Source organism: Achroia grisella, unplaced genomic scaffold (genome assembly GCF_030625045.1).
Source record: "Achroia grisella isolate CSIRO2021 unplaced genomic scaffold, CSIRO_AGI_Agris_v1 utg1080, whole genome shotgun sequence".
Lineage (NCBI taxonomy): Eukaryota > Metazoa > Arthropoda > Insecta > Lepidoptera > Pyralidae > Achroia > Achroia grisella.
Genome location: NW_026712570.1, coordinates 737,190 through 745,829, shown reverse-complemented (window position 1 = coordinate 745,829; position 8,640 = coordinate 737,190).

Sequence of the window (8,640 nt, the reverse complement as noted above, 5' to 3'; positions counted from 1 at the left end):
AAGCATCCCCTAAGAAAGTATTTTGATAAATTCCACCCTTAAGGGGTTAAATTAACGCGAGCGAAGCCGCGGGCAAAAGTTAGTTTCTATATAAATTCCCAAAAACATTGTATATATTGTTATACCAATAACAAATGTCAACGCAAACTCAAACATTTAGCAATAACGATATTCTATATTACTCTATTCTGAAACACACAAAAAACAATCATCAAAATATTTACCCATTACGTACATTTATAATTTTTCAAAACACAGTCTTCAAGGGCATATATTTGCGTACAAAGTACAATTATCATTTTGACTCGTCCTAAACCTTGAACTTTGTATTATTCACAGCAAAAAGTTATATCAACTAATGTTATTTGAACCAATTAAGTGTTAATAATGCGGTGTCGTCGCTTCTTTGCGTGTAAGTGATATCAAGATAAAGTATATAATTGTCCAATCGACTTTAACTATTATAAATACCCCACTCGACAGAAGTGACAAAATAATAACAGAGGGTTAATTTCCACCCTAATTCGCTTCTATGCGCGGGTTCATTTACAAAGTATATTAAGGGTAGATGTGAGAGTCCTGCGTTAGTGAGTAAAAATGTGCATTTTGTGTATGTAATATATTAGAATGCACATTTATATTGATTCAGTATATATATTTGTTGACTTTAGATATCCGTATAAAATTAATTCAATTAGAAGTATAAATATCTTTAAAAAATAAAAAAAAATCGTCGTCAATAAATCAATCAACGTCAAATATTTTATATTAATATTTTTTCCTTACCGTCCATTTCAGACTGATTCAATTGAAGAACTGACTTGAGAAGAGAGACTTGACTTGAGAAGAAGAACTGACAAGGAACTCAACAAATTTCTTTTTTTTAAAAGCCAGTTTATTTACATTGTCACAATATTATGTATATTCACATTTATTTTTATTTACTCATCACATTTACAGCCACTTATGTAAATTTTTTTTATAAATCCGAACACATTATTATTTTAATTATTCTTTATTGCATGTAATAAAGTTTGTACTATTACATGCGAGCAAAATGATATTCTTAGGGTAGAAGATTGTTAGCGCAATATTGTACTCATTAATTTTTTTTTTATATAACATATGCTGGTTGTCACTTTATTCTCCCAAATTTTAATTTAAATGAAATAGTATTATTGTAAATATGTACAACATAAAAAAAAAATACGAGCTGAGTTTCTTGTCAGTTCTTTTCATCTCGAAATCATTCCGACCTGACGGTAGATTTGACATATCATAAGAGTCTGTAATAGACCTACATACATGAATAAAGATATTTTGAATTTTGAATTGAATTTGAATTCAATAATAATAATAGTCTTAAGACAATTCACATAGCGCCATCTAGACCCAAGTTAAGCTAGCTAAAGCTTGTGTTACAGGTACTAGATAACTGATACATATACATTTAGTGCAGGGAAACTAACAAGAAACTCAACTGATACATTTCTTTACAAAACTACATGAAGTGCCATTCCTGTTCTATAAAAAAAATCTAAATATCTTTATTCACGTAGGTCTATTACAGACTCTTATGATATGTCAAATCTACCGTCAGTTCGGAATGATTTCAAAATGAGAAGAACTGACAAGAAACTCAGCTCGTATTCTTTTCAAATAAGCATTGACGTTTATAAAATACACATTCATTTTTAAATTCAAATTTGGGAGAATGTATTGAAGGTACTCAATTCATTTCTGCAACATGTTTATTCTGTAACCCTTCCAATGTTTGTAGGACCGCGAAAAATCATTAATCACTATGTTAATACACATTTAATGACTTAATGACTGAGTGCGGTACACGCTGCTTAAAATATTAGCCACCCCTCACTATACCAAAGGGGTGAGTTATTATTGAAACTTCTGTTTGGAGCGTACCTTCAAGGTTATTAGCGACGGCTCCGCTAGCCGTTGATCCCTCTAATTGAGTTTAAAACATATAATTATAAATGCAAACGTTTAATCTGTTGGGAATTAGTGTAAGTGATATTATTTTGAAATAGTAATTACGATATTTATTTATTAATAACATGTTGTTAGTATTTAAATGATATCATTGAATATTGGTTGGTCATTTACAACACAAATGTTTGTAGTATATCACGATATAAGTGCGTTATGATGGTATATCACACGAACCGGAATTTTAGGGCGGGCGATGGCGTAATAAAATAGTGTGTTAATTTTTTACAACACACTTGCGTAGAATAAGCATTAAAAATCATGTTTTATTTTTAACTAGCTTCTCATTCCAGCTTCGCCCGTGTGTACATGTATTATACATACAAACCTTCCTCTTGAATCACTCTATCTATTAAAAAAACCGCATCAAAATCCGTTGCGTAGTTTTAAAGATTTAAGCATACATAGGGACGGGCAGTGACAGCGACATCGACTTTGTAATGTATACTATGTAACTATTATTGAAATATTTAGTGAATATATAAATTTTACAGTGATACGTATTTCCTGTTGTTTTACTTTTTAAATCAGAGCAATTCCTACTGGTTGACATTTGATAAAAAAATAGCAAATAATAAAAAATAGGGCAACACGCGTGCGTTATAAATGCAAATAGTGAAGTTATATCTCATAACAGCACATGGAAGCCATACACTTCACTATTTGCGTTTATAACGCACGAGTGTTTTATGAACTGCTTTATATATTGAAAATCGGTGAAATTTGTTCCACTTTACAAGCCAAAAACCGGTGAATTTGAAATTTTCTTAATGTACTCACGCAATGAGTTTGAAGTTATAATTTCTGTATATTATTTAAAAGTGATACGTAAGTGAAATCGAGTCAAATATGATAAGTATAGTATTGATAGTTATATATTGTTTTAGATATATTATTTGTAAAGGAAAATAACAATAATAATAATAGAAATAGAAATAGAAATAATCTTTATTGAAATAAACTTAATATAAGCACTTTTGAGTAGCCACATTTTTTTATTCTACCACTCATTCGGAACACAGACTCATCACAAGAAGAATGAGCAAGAAACCTGTGTGTTGCTCTTTAACAAGACAACTCTCATCTAGGCCCAATCTAAGCAGATTACTTTACAATAATCTTTATTATATAAAATATTATGACTATTAAATTCGTGTTCGGGATTTTCATTTAATGTTAGACATAGACACCTATATAAATACCTATGCATTGTAAATAAACTGGATTTAAAAAAAAAGTAATTCAATTGAGTTTCTTGCCAGTTCTTCTCAATTGGATCTATATACCGAACTGGACGGTAGGGAAAAAAAATATAATGTAAAAACTTTTCATTAATTTTCAAAAAATATATATATATTAAATAATGAAGATAATATTTAGTGTTACATATGAATGTGGATGGTTATAAGGACAGAGGAAGGCCGATAAAGAGATGGAAGGACTGTGCGATAGATGATATCGTGAGAAATGGAGTAAATAACGAGATGACTGCGAACAGAGATGAATGGAAGAAAAAAACATATTACGACGACCACAAATAAATGGGACAAGGAAGGAGCAGATGATGAAATATATAAATTAAATCATCTTTATTACATAGTATAAAACAAAGTCACTGTCGCTGTCTGTCCGTCCCTATATATGCTTAAATCTTTAAAACTACGCAACGAATTTTGAAGCGGTTTTTTTTAATAGATAGAGTGATTCAAGAGGAAGGTTTATATGTGTAATACATGTACACCCGTGCGAAGCCGGGGCAAGTAGTTAGTAATTTAAAAATATTCCAATATAGATATTTATTCTCCTTTTTCGTGAAAATTGTTTACTTTCATGACTTTTTTAGAACGTTTACGACAAATACCATCAATGTGTTTGGGAGTAAGGTATGAATTCAACCCTATTGTTATTTCCCATGGAGCATGGGTTAACGAAATGAAGTCTAGCCGGCGTTATGGCAACTTATGGCGGCAAGCCTGCCATAGGTTAAATGACGCATATTTCGTATCAATAGGGTTGTAACTTGAATAGAATAGAATAGAATATTGACATGATTTTTTTTCATCCCCGTAGTCGAAGTGTACAAATATACAACTCGATGTACAAATCAAAACCTGTTATCCTATATGGCATACGGCCAATCTGATGGTAAAAGGTTTGTCATATATTGATAGCTTGATTGTTTTATATCGTATTTTTTAATGACAATGAATGTAGTTGAATATTTTCTTTACATTACTGTAACTTGTGTGTGTGACTTTAACGCAAATTGAAGTTTTATCTATCTATCTTTATCTATATTTATTTGTCTTACCAGCGAAGTGGTATAAAAAATATTGTACATTGTCAGACAATGTACAATATTTTCGTGTATATATGAGACTGTAAAATAGTAATATTATATATATATATATATATTTTATCTATACATATAAATAAAATTGTAGAGTCAGTTTGTAATATTGAAATAACCGTTTTAACTACATGCATATGAATATAAATACGGTACATACACCAAAATAACACTTTTTACAATTTATGTCTGTCTGTTTGTTCCGGCTAATCTCTGAAACGGCAGGACCGATTTTGACGGGACTTTTTTTGGCAGGTTGCTGATGTAATAAGGAGTAACTTAGGCTACTTTTATTTTAGAAAATTCTTTTATTTTAGAAGAATAAATTTAAACTCCACGCGGACGAATTCGCGTGTACAGCTAGTTATAAATATAACATTTAGGTATTTTTGTCAACGTGGCTGTTAAGTCTCCTGCATTGAAATGCCTGAATTTTTCATCAGATAATTTCGAAATATTACATCTTTCAGCAATGGTAAACTATTTATTTATTTAAGCTTTGCATTCCATAATTTTACAGTAAATAGATAGACAGGTACATTTCAAAGTAGGTTAATTATGGACCCTGTTGGGCAGCAAGCGGAAGAGAAGAGAGGAGGATGAGTTATTTTTTATATAATATATAATAATAAAAAAATAGTAATAAATTAATAATTTGAAATTTTATATATTTAATTACTAAAATTGTATAATAACATTTTTTAATCAATAATGTCTTGAGATTTCTTATAAATATTTTATCATTTTTTATCTCTTTTAAAGAAAGTGGTAAGTGGTTATATATGTTTATGGATGACACCAGAAGACCACTTGAATGTAGTGCTAACGTGGAGGAAGGAAGAACTAGGTGACGACCTTCCGTCATTATTAATATTATTATTAATAATTAACATTATAACGTCATTGACTACTAACCATTTATTTATTTATTTATTTATTCTTTTGCACACAAAATTGTATACATGGCGGACTTAATGCCTGATGGCATTCTCTACCAGTCAACCGACGCGTTGATCAGAGATAGTATAGCGGTGCAATTTTACAAGTATTAAATAGATTAATACAGAAAAAATATGTATAAAGGTGTATATATATATATATATATATATATAAACGTACAAATATACTCTTAAAGTTATATAATTACATAAATAAAGCGAAATATATAACCATATAACCATCACTCAGTTTAGGTCGCAATTAAATATCTTTGTCATATAATTGGATTTGCAAAAACTTGTGTAAGTAATAAAGAATTTTTTATTTCAGTTGCTATTAACTTGACTTGGGACTATCTATCCTAAATGTATAAATGATTTAGTGTTATGAAACTTATAAGAAGTTTATTAAAGTTAACTCGGTGACCTCGACCTCGGTGGTCTAGCGGTCTAGCACACCGCTTTACGTCTGATGGTCGCGGGTTCGATTCCTCGCACGGCACAAACATTTGTATTCATTAGTTTGTATCGGTCTGGGTATTTTCTATGTATAATATGTATGTATTTACGAAAAAAAAAGTCAATGTATATTTGTATCAGTATCTAGTACCCATAACACAAGCTTTAGCTACATTAACTTGGGTCTAGATGGCGCTGTGTGAATTGTCCTGAGATTATTATATTATTATAACTAAAATTATTATTAAACGATATTTTAGTGGCAACCCTGGGCACATAGAGCACCAGACAGACAAATAGGCCGACATTGTATTGAAATATGACATTTTTACGTTGAACGCGATTTAGTTTGTTATTTTCATTACAGTACGTACTGGTACACGCGACTCCATCCAATGTATTTGGTAAATGTTTGAAGTATTAAGTATATAATCACAATCTGTTCCGGCAAACGTTGTTTTGCCATATAAATAAACATTGCTATTAAAATATAGGGGTTGGTGGTAGAAGGGTGAAAATTTAAGATTGTATGTATTCTTTCATGCCACATAATAAAAAAATAAAATTAAAATTTATCGAAAACAATGAAAAAATATTTTTTAGGGTGAGCCACCCTTGACACTTAGGGGTATAAAAATTAGTTATAAACCTATTCTCAGACCTACTGAATATACATATAAAATTTCATCAAAATCGGTCAAGCCGTTTCGGAGGAGTATAAACACGAAACCTGTAACACGAGAATTTTATATATTAGATATTACTAAAGCTAAGCCGTTAATAATATGATTATATAATGAAATAGAATAGAATACAGTAGAGTAGAGTGGAGTGGAGTAGAATAGAATAGAGAAATTATTTTATTGTAAGCACTTTTTCATATGTAATTCCCATTTTTTTAATCTACCACTCATTCAGAAAGCATCAATATCGCATGCTCAAAAAGAACGAGCAAGAAACTTGCGTGAAATGTTCTAATTTTACATTTTTAGGTTAAGCACTCATTCGTTAGAGTTAAAATATTAAATACACACATCCAACTGGTTGAGTAATTATAATTTTAGCCGATTTATAAAAATGTTATTTAATTTGACTGCAATTTTTATTCACTAGGAAGATTGTGTAAATATTGCGTATTAGTTTCATATAGCAGGGTTCAGTATATTTTTTTATGGAATGACAAGAAATTGTTTCAGGAATATTGGTCAATATCAGAGTTAAAATCATCATATTTTCATAAATATATTTGAGTATTATTTTTTTTACTTTAGGCTACTAGTGGCCGATATTTTTTTGCTCGATGATAATGGAATGGTGCACTCGGCTGCGTTTACGGTTTAGGCTGGCGGGGCACCAGTGGAGGATGCTAAGATGAATCTGAGGTGAGGTATTTGACCTCACATTCACAGTACATCTTGACAAATTTACTAGGAATATGTCATATTGTAATTTGAAAATGAACACGAGAAAATATGTGAAATGGCGCAAAATCGAATATAGTTTTTAAAATAATATACGTGTTCCAAATTCAAATTAATAAAAAAGTAAAAAAAAAAAATTTTTTTTTTTTAATTTTTAGCAGTATTTATGATTACACTAGTTATATATGTAACTAGCTCCACCCGAGGCTTTGTCCGCGTGGAATTTAACTTTATTCTTCTCAAATAAAAGTAGCCTAAGTCACTCTTTATTACATCAGCTACCTGAAAAAAGTCTCGTCAAAATCGGTCCAGCCATTTCCGAGATTAACCGGAACAAACAGACAGATAAAAATTGTAAAAAATATTATTTTGGTGTATGTACCGTATTTATATTCATATGCATGTAGTAAAAACGGTTATTTCAATATTACAAACAGACACTCCAATTTTATTTACATGTATAGATATTATTTTCGAGTAGACATTGTTATTTCCCTCCCCATACGTCTAGACCGGTATCAGTCTCCGGTTGGATGAATCTGCTATAAATTCTTTTGCAAGCACAGCACAGACATTGTTGTAGAGTCGGATTTTATACGAATTGGTACTTTATACTTTAAATATAATTCAGGGTTGTCTACTACCATACTTGTGTCTAGAAACATGACATTTTTAAAGGCCTCGGTGGTCTAGCGGTATAGGACACCGCTTTTCATCCGATGGTCGCGGGTTCGATTCCTTGGACTGTAACACTTGTATTCTTGGGTATGATTGTTTGTATTTGTCTGGGTGATAATATGTTATATACTTACAAAAAATATATATCTACGTATTTATATCAGTTGTCTAGTACCCAGAAAACAAGCTCTGCTTACCGTGGGACTAGATAGCGCTGTGTTAGTTGTCCAGGAATATTTATTATAAATTAATTTCCTCCCGGTCCAAAACTTTATGAATCTATTTTTTTTAAAAGGATCACGCATGTTTTTTCTCTTTGTTCTTGTGATGAGTCTGCGTTCCGAATGAGTGGTAGAAAAAAATATGACTACTCGAAAGTTTATTTGAATAAAGATTATTACTATTTCAATGCCTCAGATTATGTCTACCACCTCGTCACAAGGTCTGCTGAGGGTGGGACGTTGCCACAATGGATCTCTGCAGGTCGCAGTACTACAGGTCTAAGCACAGAGTAAGCGGAGGGTGGGATGTTGTGGCGCACAATGGATCTCTGCAGGTCGCAGTGCAGATCTAAGCACAGAGTAATAGACCAATCCCCTTTATAAAAAAAAATAATATAATAATAATACTAATATATTTTATGTACTACTAGCTAGCTGTGCCCGGGGTCGCCCGCGTAACATTTATAGCTTATACTAGCTGTCCCAACAAAGTTGTTTTGCCTTAAAATAAAATAAAAAATTAGGGGTGGACTACCCCTAACATTTAGGGGGATGAAAAATAGATG